Here is a 17,997-nt window from a genome sequence, read left to right as displayed (position 1 = left end):
AGGGGGTAGCCGGGGTGGGATTTCTCCCAGGTGATAGTAAGGAGATCAGAAGATTGATAAAGTTCTATTTCCCGTAGTGGTTTGCCAAAAACTGTAATGGGGAAATTTAAGGCTTCTGGGAGAAGGTTATAATATAGTAATGGTTACAAATGTGGCTACAAGATTTATATAATATTTAACAATGGCCGCCAAGGAATTTACTTATGAAATTCCTAAAATGAAACACTCAAGTCAGAATGAGGTTTATGGAGGTTTAATCACACTGGGAGTAGGGAAAAGGTTAGGGAGAGAAGGAGAGAAGAGAAAAGGGAAAGAGGCTACTCAACCTCTGACCAAGGCAGGGGGAGTTTTAGGCCCAAAGGCCCAGGTGGAAAGAATCAGTCCTTAACTCACGTGACCGATCTGAAGGAAAGCTGTCTGCGGGAGTCCTCCCTCTCCAAGCTCCTAACACCAACTCCCCTCTAGCTCTCTCCACAGGAAGTGAGCGAATTCCAGAGGCTGTTCCCTACCTCACTTCCTGTGTCTCACAAAATCAATGGTTGGCTCTAGCTTGGCTTAGGACAGCCCAGGTGGGCAGTTAGTTATTTCTGATTTGTCATTGACTAGCACATGCCCGTGTATTGTGGGGGTGCACAATTTTTGGGTGCTAGACCAAGATGGAGACTTTTAAAATTCACACCCCCTTTTTATGTGGAAACAGAGGCAAAAAGAAGCTAAGTGATTTGCCAAGGATAACATCTAGTATATGTCATGTCAGAGTTTGAATATGATCTTTCTGATTCTAGGTGATAAACTCTCTACAGTGCTACTTAGCTGTACATTGTAATAGGAAGAGGATGTTTGCAAAAAAGACTTTGCAATGCAAACTTACAGGTGATTGACACATGCTCCTGCATGTGACAGAAAGTCACATGGGAGCCTAAGGGTCAAGATCTGGTTAAGATTCTAGGGTCCCAACAGAAACTTTGTTTCTCTCCTGAAGGACCTTGGATTGGAGGTTTTACATCAGGTTTCTGGCCCATTTGTGATACCACCTGAAGAGAGAAGAATCCTGCTTGTACTGGCTGCTGGCAGCTAGAACAGAGGACTAAAGACTCACTTCTCCACTGGACCTGATTGGACTTCCATTGATTGGACTCCACTTGTGATATCTTGTGTTGGGGAAACTTAATATTGTTATCTTAGAAATTTAGGTTAAGATAGATTTATAGAAATTAGGGTTTAAGATTAATTGTAATAATTTTCCTTATCCTTTTTCCTTTCCCTTTCCCAAAAATAAACCTGAATTTTATGTTTTCTTCTTGTTCTTTTCCCTAAAAAATCCCAATATTACAACATCAACTATACTGAATTCAGAAGTGATCTTTATGGGAGAAACATTCATGACAACCACTTTATGTGTGAGCCCAAATTCTCCTGGTGTACCAAGATGGTAGAGTTCAGTGTGGCCCACTTCCAATGCATGAGTTTGTCCTTGTGATCTTACATATTCTCAGTAAACACTTCTTCATAAAAAAGCATTAATGTTAATTTCTTTCTGATGACATCCATAAGTTACCACTGGTTAGAGATGATATTGAGGATATATGAAAAGAAGTTTGTTTTTTTTTTAATAGTAAGAGGAAATAAAGCAGAAAGGAGCTAAAGTCAAAAGATTTTAAAGGAATCACTTCCAACCCCTTTATTATTAATCTTAAATCCTTTGGGATAATCAACTGAGTTCTTAGGATACACTTCACCAGTGCAAGGGAGAGGAAGTAGTAAGACTGGGGACTATCAATGCTATACATGCAATAGGGCAGGATCAGACAGCTGCAAAGTAGGAAAATGTCAGTCAGGGAAATGGAGACTGACCTTCAAGATAAGTAGCTGGGAAACCTCAGTTTTTAATGTTCTGTTTAATTGGATTGTGATGGTAGCTCTTATTGTGCTAGTACCCTAGGATAATGTGGTGCCACTATTCCTAAGAGTCAGAGAATGAAATAGATTGTTATGGGTTGTAGGCCAACTTTGACTCAAAGCATCATGTGGAACAGCTTGAAGCATGATCAGAACAAGTAGAATTTTGTTTGTTCTGGAAACAGAAAAAGTCACGATAAACTAGAACACATTAAAACCTGCAAATAATACATTACCTTCTAGAAATAAGAGGCTGCTGAATGACTGACTGGGAAAGCCTCATTTCAAACAGCACTGACACTAAAACAGAAAAACTATGACATTACATGAAATGGGCAGAAAACAAAAACTTTCACTATGTGCAAGTACTTATAACAGGAATGAATTTGAAACAGAACAGTTATAGAAAAAGGGTAAATGGAACCCTCAAATCCATTTCATACATACAACACATTATGTGCCAATCAGATAAATAATTAATAATAATTATTATTATAATATATATAATATAATATAATACTATAATAAAATTATTATAATAAAAATAAAATAATTAATAATAAATAATTTAAAAATAATTAAAAAGATAACTTAATGCCTAAATGTTAATTCTGAGAAATGAGATTTAGTTATGGAAATACTGAATATGAAGAGGAAAAAACTGAAAAACCAAGGTGGGGTTTACTATAACCCAAATGAACAAATAAAATTTTCCAATAAGTGTAAATTATTTAAAAGACTTGTAGACAGCTATTATTTTTTTTGGTTGAGAATCATAGGATTTAAACCAAATCTTTGTGGGGGCAAAGAACTGGAAAGTGAGTGGATACCTATCAATTGAGGAATGGCTAAATAAGTTAGAGCATATTATTGTAATGAAATACTATTGTGCTATAAGAAATGATGAAGGAGAACTGGGTATCTCAATGGATTGAGAGTCAGGCCTAGAGATGGGAAGTCCTAGGTTCAAATTTGGCCTCAGATTCTTCCCAACTGTGTGACCCTGGGCAAGTCACTTAACCCCCATTGCCTAGCCCTTACTACTCTTCTGCCTTGGAACCAAAACATACTATTGATTCTAAGGTGGAAAGTAAGGGAAAGAAAGCAAGAAAGCAAGAAAGAAAAAAGAATAAGCAGGAGGTGCTAAAAAAACAACAACCTGGAAATAGTTACACAACTGAAGCAGAATGAAATAAACAGAACCAAAAGAATTTTGTACACAGTGGCAGGAATACTGTACAATGAACAACTATGAATGACTTAGTTATTCTCTGCAATACAATGATCCAAAACAGTCCCAAAGGACTCATGATGAAAAATGACATTTGCTTGCAGAGAAGAACTGAGCTGATGGAGTTAGAATCCTGATCAAAGCAATTTTTCCACTTTATTAATTTTGTTTGTCTGTTTTATTCCATAAAACAATTAATATGAAAAGATGTTTTACATAATGGCATGTGTAATCTTTACATGAGCCTATTTACCATCTTACCATCTTGGAGGTTAGGAGGAGGAAGGAAGAAAATTTGAGACTCAGTTTTTAAAAATGTTTTTATATAATTGTGGAAAAATAAAAATTAAATTGAGAAGAATCATTGGAGTATAAGACATACTTATTAATGATTAATTTAAAACTAACATAATAGAAACAATGTGAGATTTATGTTGTAGGGAAAGTGGAGTTTGAGGAATACATCTATAGTTCATTGGTATGTATAGTAGAACTTGAAGGTCACGAAATTAAAAGAAAAGAAAGAGAACCATGTAATTGAATTTGAAAAAAGTACATACAATTTCTACATTCTTTTAATCTGTGATTGAAATTAAACTGAGAAAGTTTCAAATGAGTCAAGAAGTTAACATGGAACAAAAAATAATTATGGGGGGGTGGAATTCACCACTTATTTATAAATGTAGTACAAAAGCATGAAAAACAAATAAATATGTAGAGGCAAAGACATACATATATATTTACATACATATACATATATATCACATTTGGGAAAGATTTCATTGCTTATATCCAACTATAAGTCTAATAACAAAGGAAAATATAAGCTCCATCAAATGAGAAACAATAAACTTTTCTTTCAGAATAATTATATCAAATGAGATGACTGAATGTCTAGTTTCTTTGAAATTTTGTAGAGCTCATTAAGTTTTAATATCAATGGCTCAAATACTTCACAGTGGTAAGTGAATTACTAGAAAATCACTTTACAACCCCCTCTCACTTGCAAACCTGATTCTAACAATTGAAGCCAGCATATCTCTACCCCCAAAGTAATACATCAGTCTTCCCTCAAAACAAACAAATGATTATGCAATATAAGCAAACTCTTTGCAATTTGTAATATTAAAATAAGTATAAGGAAGCAAAAGAAAGTCTCCAAACGTGCTATATAAAGTTTTAGTAGTTTAAAAACTACACAAAGGTTTTTTTTGGAAATCTCTTGTTATATTGCCTGAGGAGCAAAAGGGATATGTGACAAATTTCTTGTGAAGTATAAATAACAATGAGTTTCTTTCACTGCCTCTTGTACTTCACATTGGCTTCTACTCTTCCCACTACTGAGGCTAAACGGAAGTCAGTTGAGTTCCTTTCCCTGCCACTTCCTCTGTATTGTCCTGGAGTTCTAAGTTCCAGCACACTGGAAAATATTCTCCTCTCCTAGCTCAGGGCGATGCTCTCTTACTGTCCTTCTGTTCTGACAGAGCATTGCTTCATCTCATCTTCTATTGGTTCCACTGCTCCAGGATTCATTATGAGGTATTCTTGAGGGGGTAGGGGGTTGTGATTGTCTGGAGGGTGGTTGGCAAGCTCTAAGCATTTCAAACTCTACCCTTTTAGCTACCAGAAGCAGAAGTCTAAGAATAATTAATTTGAAAAATAGTATCTTTTTATGCAGAGCCAAGATGGCAGAGAAGAAACAGGGAAAGCTCAAATCACCATTAGAATCCTCTCTAACCAACCTTAAAAATAATACCTCAAAATGAATGCTGAAGTGAAAATGGGCCAGTGAATCAACTTTCATGTGTAAAACAACTTGAAAACTAGTCAGAGAACATCTAGTTCACTGGGGTGAGAGGGGATCACAAGAAACAGAAGTACAAAGATTACAATGTAATCCCACAGCAAATCTCCCCACCCCAAATCTACTCTTCCAGGTTCTGAACCTATGCCCAAGTCAATATTCAAATTCTGAGACCTTGTCTAAGCCAAAATCACAGGACTTAGCAGCCTCCATATTAAAGTATCAGAAGGTATGGAATATGATATTCTATAAGGTGAAAGATCTAGGTTTAAAACCTAGAATGACCTCTCTGGAAAAACAGTACATTCTTTTTTTTGGGGGGGGGGATTGTAATTTAATATAATAGAAGATTTCAAAGCATTCCTGATGAAAAGACCCGACTTAAGCAGAAAATTTATGTCCAAATAGAAGGATAAAGAGAAGTCTAAAAAAGATGAATAAGAAAAAAATGTTAAGGGATTCAGTAATGTCAAATTGGATCTATTCCTATATGGAAAGAGGATACTTTAAAAATGTTATAAGTATTAGAGCAGTTAGAAGGGGTATAGATAGAAAGTATGTTCATAAGCTGTATAGTATGACATATATGCAAAAAAATTGGGGAGTGGGGAGGATTGTACTGACATAAAAGGGAATGAAGATATGGACTGGGGTAAGTTATCTTACCTAAAAAGTCACAAATAAGACTATTACAGTGGAGGAAAGAATGAGGATGTGATGGGCAATGCTTAAATTTTACTCACAACAAAACTAACTGAGAGAGATTAAAAAAAAATACTCATTCTGGTATAGAGTCCCCTCTTGCCCTATAGAGAAGTAGAAGAGGAATAAAATGGAGGGGGATGCTTGACAGAAGGGAGGGAGGGAAAGAGGGTGATTAAAAGCAAAACATTTGTAGGAGGGATAGAGTAAAAGAACAGGATCAAAAGGAGAAAATAAGATGGAAAGGAATATACAGTTGGTCATTGTAATTGGGAATGTGGATGGGATAAACATCCATAAAATGGAAATGGAAGCACAGTAGATTAAAAAACCAAAATCCTAATATATGTTATTTCTATGAAACAGTAGAGACACACACAAAGTAAAGGTAAGGGACTAATGCAGAATTTATTGTGCGACATCTGAAGTAAAAAATATCAAGAGTAGCAATCAATCATGATCTCAGACAAAGCTAAAGCAAAAATAGATCTGATTAAAAGAAGTAAAGAAGAAATTTGTACCTTGTTCAAAGGTACTATAAAAATGAATATATATATATGAACAAAATGGTATAGACTCCAATTTTCTAAAGAGAAATTAAGTGAGCTTTAAGGGGAAATAGACAATGAAAAATCTAGTAGTGGGGAACCTCAACTTCCCCCTTTCAGATCTAAATAAAACCAAAAATAAACAAGAAGGTAGTAAAGGAAATGAATGAAATTTTAGAAAATTTGGAACTAATATATCTCTGGAGATAAATGAATTGGAATAGAAAGGAATAAACCTCATCTTAGGCAGTACATGGCTCTTCCACTAAAAAAAAAAATGTGTATAAAGCTCATAACCAAATGCAGAAAAACAGAAATAATAAATGCATCCTTTTCAGATCATAATGGAATAAAAATTCTAATCAATAATGTTCCACAGAAAGACAAAGAAAAAGCTAATTAGAAACTATATAATCTAACATTAAAAAAGGGGGGAAGGTCAAAGAATAAATTAAAGAAATAATGACAAAGAATGAAGAGAATGACAGAGGGACAAGATATCTAAATTTACAGGACAAAGCCAAAGCCATACTTAGTGGAAATTTTATATCTCTAAATTCTTATGTCAATAAAATAGAAAAAAAGGATATAAGTGAATTGGGTATGCAGTTAAAAAAAAACTATAAAAAGAACAAATAGAACATCTTCAATTAAAAACTAAATAGGAAATCCCAAAAATTAAAGGAGAATTTAATAAAAATTGAAACTAAGGGAACTATTGAACTAATAAGTAAGACTATAAATTTGTTTTAGGGAAAATATGACAGGCAGAGCATTAGTTAATTTGATTTTTAAAAGGAAAGAAGAAAATAAAATAATCCATATTAAAAATGAACAGGATGAACTCATCAGCAATGAAGAGGAAACTAAAGCAATCATTAGAAACTTTTTGCCCAATCACATGCCAATAAATATAACAATCTAAGTGAAATGGATGAATGTTTACAAAAAATATTAATTGCCCTGATGAACAAAAGAGAAAATAGATTATTTAAATAATCCTATCTTAGAAAAAGAAATTGAAAAAATCATCAATTAACTCACTAAGAAAAAATTCCCAGGATTCAATGGATTGACAAATAAATGTATTTTATCAAACATTTAAAGAACAATTAATCCAAATATTACATAAACTAATTGAGAAAATAGGCAGAGAAGCAATCCTACCAAATTCTTCTTGTGAAAAAAAAATATGTTACAGTTACCTAAGCTAAGAAGAACAAAAATCCGGGAAAGAAAACTATAGGCCAATTTCATTAATGAATATAGATGCAAAATTTTTAAATAAAATATTAGCAAAGAGACTAAAACAATGTATAACAAGGATCATTCACAGTATGAACAGGTGGAACTTAAACCCAGAATGCTATGTTGGTTTAGTATTAGGAAAACTATCAGCATAATTGTCCATAACACTAACCAAATTAACAGAAATCACACGACTATCTCAATAGACTCAGAAAGAGCCTACAACAAAATACAGCACCAATTCCTATTAAAAACACTAGAAAGCATAGTAATAAATGAGTCATTTCTTAACATGATAAGCATTGACCAATACCCAGCAGCAAGTAACATCTGCAATGGGGATAAATTAGAATCCTTCACAAAAAAATCATGAGTGAAGCAATGATGCCCATTATCACCACTACTATTTCATATTGTATTATAAACTCTTGCCTGAACATTAAGAAAAGACAAGGAATTGAATGAATTAAAGATATCAATGAGGAGACTCAAGTATCACTCTTTGCAAATGTTATGATAGTATACTAAGAGAATTTTAGGGAATCAATAAACTAGTTGAAATATTTAAAAACTAGTAAATTTGAAATGAATCAACAGAATTTTGTATATAATCATTAAAGTTCAGCAGCAAGAGACAAAAAAAGAAATTCCCTTTAAAATAACTAGACATATAAAATACCTGGGAATCTACTTGCCAAGACAAATCCACAAATTATATAAATACAATCAAAAAACACTTTTCACACAAAGAAAATCAAATTTAAACAATTGGAAAAACATTAATTGCTCAGGGGTAGGCTGAGCTAAAATATAAACAACAAATACACTGCTGGTAGAGTTGTGAATTGGTCCAACCATTCTGGAGGGCAATTTGGAATTATGCACAAAGGGCTTTAAAAGAATGCTTGGTCTTTGATCCAGCCATACCACTGCTGACTTTATACTCCAAGAGAAAATAAGGAAAATACTTGTACATAATTATTTATTACTGTGCTTTTTGTGGTGTCAAAAAATTGGAAAATAAGTGATTGTACATTGATTGGGGAATGACTGAACAAATTATGGTATCTAAGGGTGATGGAACACTACTGTGATGAAAGGAATGATGAACTGAAGGATTTCTATGTGAACTGGAAAGACATCCAGGAATTGATGCAGAGAGAAAGGAGCAGAACCAGGAGAACATAGTATACAGAAGACTAATGCATTGTGATACAATTGACTGTAGCAGCAATGCAATGATCCAGGACAATCCAGAGGAACTTATGTGAAAGAATACCATCTACATCCAAAGAAAGAACTGTGGGAAGAAAAATGCAGAAGAAAAACATATGATCAATCATGTGCTTCAATGGGGTTATGATTAGGGTTTTTATGTTAAAAATCACTCTACTGCAAATATGAATAACATGGAAATAGATTTTTAACAATTATATATACATATATATGTATATATAATCCAGTGAAACTGCTTGTCAGCTCTGGGAGGGGGTAGGGAAGAGAGATGGGAAAAAATCCTAAATCATGTAATCAGGGAAAAATTTTCTAAATAAATAAATTAAATTAAAAATGTAAACAATTCAAAAATATTTTACTTAGTGCCATAACTAATCAAATTACCAAATAATTTTATAGACTTAGAAAGAAATAATGAAATTCATCTGGAAGAACAAAAGTTAAAAAAAAATCAAGGGAACTAATAAAACAATATTTAAAAGGTGACCTAGCATTACCAGATCTCAAACTGTACTATAAAGTAGCAATCATCAAAAAAATATCAAACTACCTAAGAAATAGAATAGAAGATCAGTGAAGTAGATCAGATATAAGTAGATCAGGGATAAATGACCTTAGCAAACTGGTGTTTGATTAATCCAAAGAGCCAAGATTTTGAAATAAAAACTCATATTTAATGGAAAAACAGTATGGTATAGACCAATATCTCACACCCTCTTCCAAGATAACTAAATTAGGGGAATACAGATTAGTTTGCCCGGCAGATTTTTGGAGAAAGGAATAATTTATGACCAAATGATATAGAGAGAATTATAAAATGTAAAATGGATAATATTTTTGGGTGTGCTAAATTAAAAAGCCTTTGTACAAATAAAACCAATATAACCAAAATTAGTAGTGAAACAATAAACTGGGAAAAACCTTAAACAAAAAATTTCTCTGCTTAAGGTCTAACTTTTCCAATGTATACAGAAGTAAGTCAAATTTATAAGAATACAAGTCATTCCACAATTGAGAAATGGTCAAAGAATATGAAAAAAGAAATTTCTATATGAAGAAGTCAAAGCCATCAGTAATCATACTAAAAATGTTCTAAATCCCTCTTGATTAACAAATGAAAACAATGCTGAGGTCCCATCTCATGCCTATCAGATTGGCCAGTAGGGCAGGAAAGGAAAAAAAAAGGAAAAATAAAAAAGGAGGGGTTGTGGCAAAATTGAAACACTAAATGCATTGTTGGTAGAGTTGTGAATTCATCTAACAATTCTGGAGGGCAATTTGGAACTATGCCCAAAAGGCTCCTTTGATCTGGTCAGTAACCAAAGAGATAATAAAAAAGGAGATAGGACCTACTTATACAAAAATATTTATAGCGGCTCTTTTTGTATTGGAAATTGAAGGGATACGCATCAATCAGGGAATGGCTAAACATATTGTGGTGCATGTTGGTAATGGAATACCATTATGCTATAAGAAATGATAAGCAAGATAAATCCAGAAAAGCTGTACAGATATGCATGAACTGATGTAGAGTGAAATAAGCAGAACGGGGAGAACATTGTATATAAAGTAACAACAATATTGAATGATGTTCAGCTGTAAAAACTTGGCTACTCTTAGCAATGCAATGGTATGAGACAATCCTAAGAGACTTATGACACAGAATGCTATACATCTCCAGAGAAAGAACTGCTGGAAATGGATGGATACAGAAGGAAGTCTATCTTTCACATCAGTGTATTTATGTTTGTTTGTTTTTTTACAGGGCGGAAGGTTGTGAGTGGTTGCTTATATGTGTGTGCTCTTACAACAATGACCAATATACAAGTGTGTTTTCCATGATAATAAAAATAAAATAAAAAAAAAATAATATCATTCAAGACAGCTTAAGAAATTTACATTTAACTGGCCTTAAACCCAATATATATATACATATTTTTTTTTTCTAAAGAGAATTAAGACTTGGTTACATCCAAGTACTTTAGTAGTCATTTGATGGCATCAAGCTATATGTCTCCAATGAAAAATGTATTTGATATTTCTGAAACTCATGGATTCTACCACAAAAATGTCAACATAAACATAAAATTAACATGAAACCAGGAAAATGGGGATTGTAGGCTTAAGAGTTTGAGTCCAAAAAGTGGCACTGAATAAATGGATATATATTTTTTCTTACAAATATCTTAATTTTTCTCCTATAAAAGAACATTAACTATAAAGATATCCAGAAGAAAATTGTCACATTACAGGTCAAGGGGCTTACTGATTTCCTGAAATTAAATCTTGATGGAGAGAGCATATTGCAAACAATTAGTATTGATAGAATATCAATCTTAACATAAAAACTGAGGACTAAAAGTTAATCATAACAGATGCAAAAAGTCCTAATAATAATTTTAAATATTAACAAAAATAGCTACATCTCTTTAAGGGAGTTGCAAAAAGAATAACATTTCATCATCAAAATGGTATTCTCAGAGTACCTGAAATATAAGGGGGGGAAAGCACATTTTGGGAACAACAAGACATCTATTCATTGTGAAATAGTAAGGACTAAAATTAAATATATGTCATTGGGTTTGTCTGATATAACCAAAAACAATTTTTCTTTGAATGGAACATATAAAATAGTGGAGGTCAAAGAGAAGAATCTTCAGTGACAACCATATAAGCTCAACCAAAAACAAATCGCTAAAGAAACATGAAGTATATAACTAGCATGTAAGTTTATATATAGAAATGGAAGAATTTATGATATCAATTCAGTTGACATTATTATCCTCAGAAATGTCAAAAAAGCTGTCTTTAAGGAGTGTATTTATTTACTGGTATGGATTCTACAATGATAACATTCAACATATTATCACCTCTGATTTCACAAAAATAGTGAGTGTATCAAATACTCAGAAAACTACAACCACGTATGCAGAATTATGCACAAATCCTTATTATCTTTTTGAATTAACAAACTACAAATCTCTGTACCACATATACAGATTCCAAAATATCATTGAAAATTCAGCAAATACCCTTAGAAATTTAGCATCATCACAGATATAATTTCCCCTCACAATTACTGAACTCAATATTGATATATAAGATTTTTTAAAAATATGTCATTGCTTAAAACATGCCTAATCTCTAAATGACATGAAACTATTCAAAATTATAGGAAAAATTAAAACTATGTGGCAATAGGGCAAGATACATGTCCATTCCTGTCATTATTTGATTGGATAAAATTAACCCAAATGTTTTTATTAAATCTACAGAAATGAGCTTACTCTCAATACTTATATTCAGTTATGAGATGAACTCATTTATCTGCCTGCCCAAAATTACATACCACATTAGATGCAAAAATAATAGCAGAATATCAGCTTGTCTTTTAGATAATTACTACCTGAAACTGATAAAAATCTTATGAACAGAACAAGCTAACAATAATAACAAAACAAACAAATAAAACACAAGAGACACCATGATAGAAATAGATATAAAGTTAGTTTAAGAGATAGGAAGACCTAGGTTCAAGTTCTGCCTCTGATATATCCTGGCAGCATGACAATAAGAAAGTCTTTTCACTTTTCAGTCTTAGTCAAATCTCTATGATTATAATTTGCCATAAAAAAGACACTAATCTTTGTAAATTAAGAATTTCCGCTATGATTGAACCCTTAGTCAATGAAACCAAAGGTATAGTAAAAACAATAACCATCATCTATAGAGAAATCTTTCTCTCTTTCTCCACTGCCCTTATTCAACTTTGCCCCTGACTCAGAATATCCATTTAGATTAAATTTGCCATGGTCTTGTATTGTCAGATGCAACATATGATCTTGAAATTACTTTGTCAGTTTTTTTTTAATTTACTTAGTTTTGTGTTATATCCCATCAATTAAGTATAAGATCTCTGAGGACAAGCAATATGACTTTTTCTTAGACATGTTTTTTTCTTACTGGAGGTAATGATATGATTTTTATCTTTAAGATAACAATTTTAAAATTATATTATCATTTTGCCACCATGAATTTTTGTTCATTCAAAGTAGTTGTTAAGAGATAGATGTAACTAAATTTCAAATGATACAAATCACAAGAAATACGCAATTCATTTATTGAATTTTCTATAAGCCAGAATTGAGAATCAGGATAGGAAGTGGGCCAGTAATGTTTAGGGAACTACCAGATGAGGAAACTTCTGCTCTCAATACAAAATACTAACTTATCTGCAGGCTCTAATCTTGGAGAATTGTTTAGAGTAATGATGTCAAATGAAAAAATAAATGAGACCAGTAAACTGTACATGAAAATTTTTCTTGGACACAAATTGTCTTGATTTTTTAAAGTAACATCTATTTTAATCTTTTTAGTTATATGTTTATTTATAAGTGACAGTTTAAGCTTCTTCAGATTTCACTTAAGAGTGTTAAAGGATATGTAGTCTATATGAACGGTATTTGAAACCTTTAGCTTAGGTCACTGAGAGTTTAACTTGCCAAGGTTATGTTTACTAGTCATGTGACACAGTGGACTTAAATTCATGTCTTCTTGACTCAAAGGCCAGCTGTCTGATCTCTATATAATTCTGTGTGGAATATAGCATCCAATTAAACTCCCTGTTGAGACCAGTTGTTAAATAACCTTCTTAAAAACAGATAAAACAAAATTTTGACCATAGAATTTTAGAGCTAGAAGTGACCTTAGAGATAAGAGAATGTATCCAAATATATTGTATAGAGGAGAAAAATATGTGCAGAGTGAGTAAGTAGTTTATTTGAATCCCATATCTACTTAGTAGAAGTAATAAGACTGATGCTCAAGATAACTATAACTCAGTCTTTTTCTCTTGTCAATCAGATAAAAGAGCTGCTTTTCTCAGACTGCTTATGATATTGCTTTAATTATTCTATTAATAATTTGATTCAAATATTATATAATAATAATTTAAAACACACAAGTGTTCAAATTTAATCATACAATTTATATGAGAAAAATGCATATTCCAGTATGGCATTAAAATAACAGGTATCATAAATTTCTAATATTTATTACATAATTATTTGTAAGGAAATAACATCTTTACAAGTTAAAGTAGGATGATTTTTTGTGAAACAAATCCCCTCACCTGATAAAAAGAGTTTAAAACTAGTTTAAAAAATTGGAAGGGCAGCTGGGTAATTCAGGCCTAGAAAAGGGAGGTCCTAGGTTCAAATCTAGCCTCAGGCACTTCCCAGCTGTGTGATCTTGGGCAAGTCACTTAACCCCCATTGCTTAGCCCTCACCACTCTTCAGCATTGGAACCAAAGCACAATATTGATTCAAAGACAGAAGGTAAGGGTTTAGAAAAAATTGGAAAAATCTAGGAATTGCTTTCTTAAAGTTGTATTTATAAGAATTCTTTATGAAAGTAGCGTTGCTCTTTTGTTTTCATGTTTTAAAATCTATTTTTCTTAATTTTATAAACAGCATTTGGAAGACTATAAATTAAAAAAATAGTCTCAGAGAAATACATAATGGATAACAAAGTACAGTGGAAGATTATCTTAACACCTCATATTTATATAATACTTCATAATTACACCAAACTTCTATGAAGGTAATAAAAGTATAAATATACTCATCTTTCAGATGAGGAAATGGAATCTCACTATGGTTATATGCTTTTATTATATCTACATATTCACTGAATCAATCAATAAGAATTTATTTGTACCTACTATGTATCAGACACTGGACACTGGGGGAACATATAAGAAATTACATAATTCCTCTCCCAAGAAATTTATATTCTAGTGATGGAAATAACAGTGATACATATAAATATATACACAATAAATATAAAGAGAACAAATACAAATAAGTTAAATACAAGGCTATTTAAGAGACCCCAAACAATTGAGCAGTCCAATAAGGTGTCATATTGAGAGTATTACTTGAACTGCATCTTGAAAACTGAGGTTTTGGTACATTGTATTTTCAATTCTGATTATCCATCAATAAAACTCATACAATTCATCACAAAAATTAAACAAAAATTCATCCTAGGTAAATAAATAAGTAAATGGATGGATAAACAGGTAAATGAAAGAATAACTCAAAGTTAATGACTTAGTGATTATAGGCTAATAACATGATATTCATACATAAATATCAACATTAAGGCATATGGGAAATCCATTTCTGGTTTGTACAGTGATTTACTATTTGCATTATATTCTTCTGTCATAATCCTGGGAATATTTTTGTCAATGAGAACCTCAGCAAACTGATTCTCCCAACACTAAGAAGTTATTAAGGAGTATGCAGAAACCCAAATCTGCTATTGTTTATTTTACATGAGCTAGATAGACAGAACACTGAACCAGAAGTGAGGAAAACCTGAGTTCAAATCTGGCCTCAGACACTTACTACCTGTATGACCCTCAGGGAGCCATTTAACTGTATTTACCTCAGTTTCTTTTTCTATAGAAAAATGAGGTAGAAAGGGAAATGGGAAACCATTCCAGTATCTTTGCCAAGAAAAGTTCCAGTCACAAAGTTTGACACTGATGAAAAATGACTGAACAAAACCCTATCCATAGCAATATGGAAGAGAATAATCATTTCTATGATGTATACTATATGTCAAGTACTGTGATTAGTGCTTTTGCAAATAGCATCTTATTTTCTTCTTACAAAAAAACAGTGTAATATAGGCAATATTGTTATTCCTATTTTCCAGTCAATGAAAATGGGCAAACAGAATGTAAGTGACCTACCAAGGGTCACACAGGTATGTAATGTCTGGGGTCAGACTTGAACTCATAGCTTACTGACTTCAGCCTCAATGCTCTCTCCACTGTACCACCAGCTGCCTCTAATGCTTAGGGGTTGAGTAGAAAAGGCAAAAGAATATTAAACAATTTAATTTCCATAAAACTATAAAGCGATCTCAGCCTCCAGTACCTTATCTTGCCAGATGATTTTCGGTATCTTCTTAAAATTATTCAAATCAAAGATATTACTTTTTTTGGCATGTCACTGGGAGACTATCCAGGTATAATGAGCATAAAAAAATGAGGTCTGTTTGGAAGACAACCTAATACCTCTTCTATCCCATACTTTCTCTAGAAGCCACTCAAATGCTAAGCTAGCATTAGCAATGCATACATTAGCCTTATCATTTATGTGGTAAAGTCACTTAGCCCTGCTTGCCTCAGTTTCTTTGTCTATAAAATGAACTGGAGAAGGAAATGGCCAAATACTCCACTATTGTAAAAGACAGTTATGGTGAACCTTTTGAAGATAGAGTATCAGATCCTGACCTGACACCATCCCTAATCTGAGTGTCATGTCCACCCCACTTCGAGACAGAGTGATGTGCCCCTCCCCCACACTGAGTGTTGGGTACACCCTGTCCCCCATTACCTTACACAAGGGAGGGAGAAAGTATTCCTTTTGGCCTGCATGGGGGAAGGGCAGGTAAATGAGGAATGTCCTCAGTGTGTGTAGAGAGGGGGAGGGGAGCGGCCTGAGAGCTCTGCTCCCCTCCTGCTCTGCTACCTATGATCTGCCAACCTTACCCACTGTGCTCTCTCATTGGGCTCTTGGGAAGAGGGAAAGGATGTGAAAAAAAATGTCATCATGGTAGAGATGGGGAGGGAAGCAGCTCTGCTGGAGTCTCTCTGCCTTTCTAACAATGAACTCTGGGGGTGAGGAGTGGGATAGTGGTGTGTGCCCACAGAGAGCACTATTCATGCCATCTTTTGCACCCATGCCATGGATTTGTCATCACTGGTACAGATTATTTCAGTCTGAAGAATTTTTAGAGGGCTATTCCTTACATTAATCAGCATATTTAAAGGAAAATTCAAGGGTCATTAAAATACTACTTAGCTATTATTAACAAATTATATCATGCACTTCAAGTTAATGTTGTTTTCATTTTTCATGTATATTCACATATGTCTAGTTATCTTCTTTAAGGACACACAGAGTTACATCAAATCTATAGCTAGCAGATGCTATAGAAAAGAGTTCCAATTACATAAATTCAAGAAATTAATGAGAAAAAAATGTGTAAAAACTATAAAAGCATTGAAGCAATGAATTATACTAACAGATGTTACAAATTAGGGGGTCTATTCCACATTAAAGGAAAATATAAAACTCTTTTTAACCTCAATTGGATATTCATGCATGAATAAACCACTTCATGTCTTATTTCATTTCATTTGACCCTCATCCTAAATGTTACATCTGATTTGCCATCACCTTGCAACTGCTTCTATCTTGAAAATAATATTTTAAAAAGGCCAAGAAAATAACACTTTTCTATTAGCCAGAATCTCATCATGGTTATGTAGAATGACTGTTTATAACAAATAGAGAATTTTAAATTCTGTGGATATATTCACTTACTTTCACGGTATAATTTCCAGGAATTTAAAAATAGACATTGAGGCTTATGCACACATTGCCAAAGCCATCTCAGTATTTCAGAGGCTCCAAAAGAAAGTGTAGCAGAGAAGAATAATTAGGTTGCCTACCAAATTGAAGGTCTATAGAGCTAATGGACTCACTTCATTGTTGTGTGCTTGTGACACCTGAATAGTTCATTAGTACCATGCCAGAGAACTGAACTACTTTCATTTAAATTGTCTTAAGAAATTTTGGAAGATCATCTGGATAGATAAAGTACTGGACACTAAGGTCCCTTCTCCTGCTGAATTGTCCAACCTCTACTGCAGAGTGTTACTTCAATGACTGGACAAATTTGAATATCTTATATACTTTTGCTTAAAATATCCTCTTATAGACAACTCCCAGTAGGCAGATTCTCACACAGAAGTCAGAAGAATTGATTCGAGGTCTCTGAAGAACTTTTGGTAGCAATTGTGACACTTGGGAGTTTGGGAGGCATTGACACAGGGCCATCCAGCATGCATCAAAGAAGGTGCTGGACTCTGGAAGCAAAGCAGTATTACAGTAGCTCAAAAGGAATGTGGAAAATTCAAATTTTGAGATATCTCCATCCCAAATGTTCTTACAGACTGTGCTTGACATGTGGCAGAGCTTTATGAGTTTATATCGACTCAATCAGCCACAGTTGAACATACTGTATGTTGACAACAGCATTGTGATGTTTTGTTCCTCTTTAGGTATGAAAGACAAAATTCATGTTACTTTAAAAGAAGCTAGAAAGCAAAATGTCCTTTGAGGAGAAACATTAGGAGCAAATATATATATATATATATATATATATATATATATATATATATATATATATATATATATTTATACATATATATGTGTGTGTGTGTATTATGGATAAAATACATGAA

Source organism: Monodelphis domestica, chromosome 2 (assembly GCF_027887165.1).
Source record: "Monodelphis domestica isolate mMonDom1 chromosome 2, mMonDom1.pri, whole genome shotgun sequence".
Taxonomy (NCBI): Eukaryota; Metazoa; Chordata; class Mammalia; order Didelphimorphia; family Didelphidae; genus Monodelphis; species Monodelphis domestica.
This window is presented reverse-complemented; position numbering follows the sequence as displayed.